Genomic DNA, 7434 nt, shown 5'->3' with positions numbered 1-7434 from the left:
CCGCGCTCTCCGCCGCCCGGGCGCCTCGCCCGACCGCGCCCGACCCCGGCGCCTCCTCCTGCTCTCTTCCCCGACCGCCGCGCCTCTCCTTCCTCCGGCCTCGTCCTCTCCCGACTCCGGCGAGCTCGAGCTCAAACCCTAGCTCCGGGGAGCTCCCGATCCGATCTGTCCAGAGGTTGACTTTCCCTCCCCCCGTTTTTTCTCCAAGTCCCGAGCATTTTTACATTCTATTGCATACTTTGACACATCATAACTCTCTGAATATAGCTCTGTTTCATGCGTGTAATATATCAAAATGTTCATCTCGAGATGCTCTTCATTTTGTTCCATTGCACCATGTTCATTTGTGTCCATCTTGAGGCCCAAATCTCTGGTGCAAGAGTGCTAGTTGCTGTTAACTGCTGTTACTTATCAGAACTTGAGGATTTGTTATTTTTGTTGCTATTGATGTGTGCATCTTATGAGTAGGATCTCAACAGGTGTATTGATGTATGCCATTCCATCTTTACAGAGGTGTATGCCATGTATTTTGGTGATCTCTGTGGTGACTAGCACAAGCATGCAAACTAGGCTTCGTAATGTTTCTGATTTCAGGGACTTCGTAATTTTACCAAGTCTGTGACTGCTGTTATTGTGTTGCTATGTATCCATGTGGCTACAGAGCGATCCATGCTTATTTTGGAGATGTTTAGTAAGAATCTTTTGTAGATATAGTTGTGCGCTATCCATCCATGCCTCTTTTTGCAATTATCGAGTGACATAGCTTGACTCAATTTTGCTCTACTTTTGCTATAAAATATTTCTGGCAGATTGTTTACGTGTTATTCAATTTTGCCAAGCCTGTTGTAGTTGATCCATGCATGCTATGAACTTGCTCTTGCCATGGATAGATTTACAAACATGCCATCTTGCTGGAGGTATGCTTGTTTTGTCATGCATTGCTTTGTGGTGAGTTCATCAAGCTCACAAAGATGCCTTCATATTACTGTTTCTGTCATATTACTGTCATCAAGCTCAGTCTGTAACCTGTTAACGAAACTTTCTATGTTTACATGGTTGCCATCATATCTTCTGGTCCTTTTTGGCTTATGGTCACTAAGGGACTTTTGTTATATGCATTTAGTAGAATACTGACATGCCTTGTTTTGCCATGTTAAGTTCCTGTAGCATGTTGATTGCTTGCTCTGAACATCGCTACCTGATGCTGTTTATGCCATGTCCAGTAATTTCACCAAGTCTGTGAACATGATATCTTTTGCACTATTGCCATGCCTGTTTGAACATGCTGTGGTGTGATCTAGCCGTAGCTCATTGTTCATCTTTTGTCAAGCACCTCCTGTAGATTACAGCCATATGCTTTGCTGCTATGTTGGGGTGCTGTAGCATTATTACTTGTTGCATTCTAAGTGCTATCATGCTGTTAATCGCAGATTCGTGTCATTCTTGTTTTGCTTGCCATTTGCAAACCGTGCATCCGTTTCCGGTGATCTTTATATCGATTTCAACCGAAATCATCTCATCTTTCCAGTGGCATGCTTGGTTTGTCAATTTACTGCCTTGTTCATCATTTTTCTTCCGGAGCACGCATATCATATCTTGCATATCATTCATGTATTGCATCATGTTGCTTGTGCATTTCCCGTGATTGATTGTGGTTCCGTTGCTTGTGTTCTTGTTTTGGGTAGAGCCGGGAGACGAGTTCGTGAACGAGGAACCTGTTGAGTACGCTTACGAGGATCAAGCTTTCGACAACTCTGAGAACCTTGCAGGCAAGATGACCATACCCTCGAAATCACTTCTATCTTTGCTTTGCTAGTTGTTCGTTCTTTGCCATGCTACGCTACCTATCACTTGCTATATCATGCCTCCCATATTGCCATGTCAAGCCTCTAACCATCCTTTCCTAGCAAACCGTTGTTTGGTTAAGTTACCGCTTTTGCTCAGCCCTTCTTATAGCGTTGCTAGTTGCAGGTGAAGTTGAAGGTGGTTCCATGTTGGAACATGGATATGTTGGGATATCACAATATCTCTTATTTAAATTAATGCATCTATATATTTGGTAAAGGGTGGAAGGCTCGGCCTTATGCCTGGTGTTTTGTTCCACTCTTGCCGCCCTAGTTTCTGTCATACCGGTATTATGTTCCTTGAGTTTGCGTTCCTTACGCGGTTGGGTGATTTATGGGACCCCCTTGACAGTTCGCCTTGAATAAAACTCCTCCAGCAAGGCCCAACCTTGGTTTTACCATTTGCCACCTAAGCCTTTTTCCCCCGGGTTTTCGTGAGCCCGAGGGTCATCTTTATTTAAACCCCCGGGCCAGTGTTCCTCTGAATGCTGGTCCAACCTAGAGCACCATGCGGGACCGTCCCTTGGCAACCTAGAGCTTATGATGGGCTAAGTTGGGACACTCCTGCAGGGTATTATCTTTCGAAAGCCGTGCCCGCGGTTATGAGGCGGATGGGAATTTGTTAATGTCCGGTTGTAGAGAACTTGGCAGTTGACCCAATTAAAATACATCAACCGTGTGCGTAACCGTGATGGTCTCTTCTCGGCGGAGTCCGGGAAGTGAACACGGTTTGAGTTATGCATGAACATAAGTAGTTTCAGGATCACTTCTTGATCATGTCTAGCTTCGCGACCGTTGCGTTGCTTCTCTTCTCGCTCTCATTTGCGTATGTTAGCCACCATATATGCTTAGTGCTTGTTGCAGCTCCACCTCATTACACCAGCCTTTCCTATAAGCTTAAATAGTCTTGATCTCGCGCGTGTGAGATTGCTGAGTCCTCGTGACTCATAGATTCTACCAAAACAGTCGCAGGTTCCGACGATGCCAGTGCAGGTGATGCAACCGAGCTCGAGTGGGAGTTCGATGAGGGACGTGGCCGTTACTATGTGTCTTTTCCTGATGATCGGTAGTGGAGCCCAGTTGGGACGATCGGGGATCTAGCATTTGGGGTTATCTTATTTTCATTTGGATTTTGACCGTAGTCGGTCTATGTGTGGTTTTTGGATGATGTATGAATTATATTTATGTATTGTGTGAAGTGGCGATATTAAGCCAACTCTCGTTATCCCATTTTTGTTCATTACATGGGATTGTGTGAGGATGACGCTTCTTGCGACAAAACCACTATGCGGTTTTGCCACTAAGTCGTGCCTCGACACGTGGGAGATATAGCCGCATCGTGTTCGTTATAATGGGTACCTAACTTTGGAAAAATTCCGTGAATGGCATTTTTAAGCATGGATTGGGTAGCAAAAAGTTATTTTGGAAGAGCCACGAAAGAGGTAGTTATCGAGGAGTTTTTGGATGTCATTTGTTTTCGAGTCGCGTTTGGTCGGTTTTAGGGCAAATTCTGTACAAGATGTCATATATGGGTACCTAACTTGGAAAAATTCTGTGAATGACATTTTTTAAGCATGGATTGGGTAGCAAAAAGTTATGTTGGACGAGCCACTAAAGAGGTAATTATCGAGGAGTTTTTGCGTGTCCTTTGTTTTCGAGTCGCGTTTGGTCGGTTTTAGGGCAAATTATGTACACCATGTCATATATGGGTACCTAACTTTGGAAAAATTCTGTGAATGGCATTTTTTGAGCATGGATTGGGTAGCAAAAAGTTATTTTAGAAGATCCACGAAAGAGGTAGTTATCGAGTCACGTTTGGTCGGTTTTAGGGCAAATTCTGTACAAGATGTCATATATGGGTACCTAACTTGGAAAAATTCTATGACCGGCTTTTTAAACATGGATTGTGTCGTGGAATTGTCACGGCAGATGTCCTAGTGTAAGGACTTAGTCGCGAGGCCAACGCATCTATGTGGGATCTTGAAGGGGTTGAGCGGAATCAAGAGACGCAACACGTAAGACGAGGATTTAGACAGCTTCGGGCCCCGGGAAACATCATCCGGTAATAACCCTACATGCTGTTTGTAGCTAGGTCTCATTATGATCATGAAGGAGTCGCCGTAAGCCGGCTCTCCTTTTTCTGTCTAGCCCTAGATATTGTTTCTTGTCTCTCGTCCCTCTTGGGGAGCCCTGCCGGCCCCTCCTTATATAAGTTGAAGGGGCGGCTTACATGTAGAGTCCTAGTAGGACTAGGACTAGTCTATCTTTTCTTACAAGTTGAATACAAGTCCAGGTCTTGCTTCCTTTGTAGGAAGAATATTCCTTATGCCTTTCCTCTTAAGTCGGCCTACCATAACGTAAGCCGGCCTTCTGGGCCTTGAGCCTCTTGGGCCCCCGGGTCTTTTCGCTCCTCTGATCCGCTTGCCACGTCACCCATAAGTCGCCAGACTCGGGCAGGTCACTTAGTGAGTCGTCCAGTCAGGGCGGGTCATTAGTACGTCGCGAAGTCCGGCCGGGTTATACATCCGGCCGGGTCATACTGCGGGGTATATCCCCGACAGATTGGGTAGCCAAAAGTTATTTTGGACAAGCCATGAAAGAGATAGTTATCAAGGAGTTTTTGCGTGTCCTTTGTTTCGAGTCGCGTTTGGTCGGTTTTAGGGCAAATTTTGTACAACATGTCATATATGGGTACCTAACTTGGAAACATTCGGTGAACGAAATTTTATAAGGATGGATTGGGTAGCAAAAATTATGTTGGACGAGCCACGAAAGAGGTAGTTACCGAGGAGTTTTTGCATGTTCTTTGTTTTTGAGTCGCGTTTGGTCGGTTTTAGGGCAAATTCTGTGCAAGATGTAATATATGGGTACCTAACTTGGAAAAATTATGTGAACGGCATTTTTAAGCATGGATTGGGTTATAAAAAGTTATGTTGGACGAGCCACGAAAGAGTTAGTTATTGAGGAGTTTTTGCGTGTCCTTTGTTTTTTAGTCGCGTTTGGTAGGTTTAAGGGCAAATTATGCACAAGTTTTCATATATGGGTACCTAACTTGGAAAAATTATGTAAACATCATTTTTTAAGCATGGATTGGGTAGCAAAAAGTTATTTTGGACAAGCCATGAAATAGGTATTTATCAAGGAGTTTTTACGTGTCCTTTGTTTTCGAGTTGCGTTTGGTCGGTTTTAGGACAAATTCTGGACAAGCTATCATATATGGGTACCTAACTTGGAAAAATTATGTGAGCAGCATTTTTTAAGCATGCATTGGGTAGCAATAAGTTATTTTGGATGAGCCAAGAAAGAGGTAGTTATCGAGTAGTTTTTACATGTCATTTGTTTTCGAGTCGCGTTTGGTCGAATATAGCTCAACCCCTTTGTTATTCGACGTGGATTGTATTCGAATCAGCGTCGCTAAACAACTCTTAAGGTCATTTGGGGGCTTCCTGTTCAAACATAGGTCGTATTCGAACCAAAGAGAACATAGCTGTCGATACCCTTTTGATTAGCAAACTGCTGAACCTACTTGGGTTCTTCTTGATCGTATCCGAATCATAGCTCAACCCCTTTGGGATTCGACGTGGATCGTATTCGAATCAGCGTTGCTAAACAACTCTTAAGGTCATTTGGGGGCTTCTTGTTCAAACATAGGTCGTATTCGAACCAAAGAGAACATAGCTGTCGATACCCACTTTGATCGGCAATGCCAACGCCACTGGGGGCTATATGATCGTATTCGAATCTTAGCTTAACCCCTTTGGAACGGTTTACTGATCGTATTCGAATCAGAAGGCTCAAATTTTTTTATCTGTTTTTATACAATCACAAGTATTTGAGTCGTCACAAATATCATATGTGCCGGCTTTTACCGGGTTACGTTATCAACTTCACCCTCCGGGTCACGTAAACCGGTGGTATCATCCAAAGGATCATAAGTATGATAACATCAATTGTGTCTTAACATCATGATTGATAACCGGCTTGTCTATTTATGATTCTTTTTGGGTTTTTTATATGACCCGCCCTGCGGCAAACCGCCAAGGGTTCTTGTGATCTACTTGTGTGCAGGGTAAGACTACATTTGGGTGGTTACCCGCCCTGGTTTTTGACGTTAAGTCGCCAGGGCATATGTTGTTTAAACTCTGTGCAGGATTTGCAGAACTATGACTTATATAAATGCTTCAGTCCAAGCTCATCACTGAAATTGGTGTCTCAAAAGGGTTATCAATTATTGGTTTTCTCAAGGGCTATAGGCCACCGGGTTACAAAAATTCCGGCTTACAATGAAGGCGCATTAAGTCGTCATTGGCCAAGAGCCGCCAGGTATTTAAACTCCGGGTTTACTTGTCAACCGATGAGGTATTCAAATCTTTAATAGCCAAAACTGGCTGAATTTTCATGATGATATTGAATGATTGAGGTTTTCATACCGGATTATATTATTCAAATCTTGAATAGCCAACATGGCTGGATTTCTATTGTGATTATCAATAACCAGTGTTATGATTGAGGTTTTCAAAGTCGCTTTAGCGCAACGGCTATTATTTTTATCAATGGGCATGATTTATTTTACAATGGAGGAAATAGTCCCGAGTCGCTGCAGGCTTACGACCCGGCACTTGGGGGCTACATTGTTCAAATCGAGATTACATCGAATATACAAGTCCCATGTCACTGCCAGCATGCACCATGGCACTTGGGGGCTAATGCAAAGTCATATTTTGCTCAACTTATTGAAGACCCGACTCATCACATTTTAAATGAGCCGGCCCTTGGGGGCTACCAATTGCTCCTGTCGGAAATTCAAGGTACACAAGCCTTAATCCATTATATTGAAAGATCCATTATTCAGTTGGTAGAGTACAAAGCTCTTAACCTTGTGGACGTGGGTTCAAGCCCCATGGTGGAGATTACATCATTTGATGGTATTATCAACGAATCATATACAAAGTCCCAGCTCAGTAATATCTTATTGAGCCGGCCCTTGGGGGCTACACGTTGCTGTTAAAGTCTACATGATCATATTTTCAAAAGTCCCTGTTCATTATTGCATAATGACCCGGCCCTTGGGGGCTACACTGGTTGAAGTTTTCATAAGCATAAAGCAATTACAACTCCCTGGTTGCTGCAAGCATGACAACCCGGCACTTGGGGGCTACATGTGTGGAATATTCAGTTTATATGATTGAGATGAATAAACCGGATTTCTTCAAGGTTGCAACATTTATTGGAGCAAGTCTTAAACCATCACTTTGTTCTGCTCAAGACTTGGGGGCTACATGTAATATGGATATAAGGGAGAAAAATCTTCAAATTATCAGTTTTGAGCAAGTCAGGAGGATCAAATTGACCCGGTGTTTGCAACAATCATGATCCGGCGTCACCAATAATTATGACCCGACGTCGGCAACAGTTATGACCCGGTGCTATCAATATTTATAAGTCGGCAATTTTGATAAACCGGCAAGTCTTACTTCTTCAACCCGGCTGAAAGTCAGATGAGTATTTCAAGACCAATATGTTTTAAGCCAGCGCTTTGGAAGCCGATTCAAGTGGATTATTTCTTACAATATTTCTCTACAAGAGACCA

Source organism: Triticum aestivum, chromosome 5D (genome assembly GCF_018294505.1).
Source record: "Triticum aestivum cultivar Chinese Spring chromosome 5D, IWGSC CS RefSeq v2.1, whole genome shotgun sequence".
NCBI lineage: Eukaryota > Viridiplantae > Streptophyta > Magnoliopsida > Poales > Poaceae > Triticum > Triticum aestivum.
Note: the sequence above shows the minus strand (reverse complement) of the source record.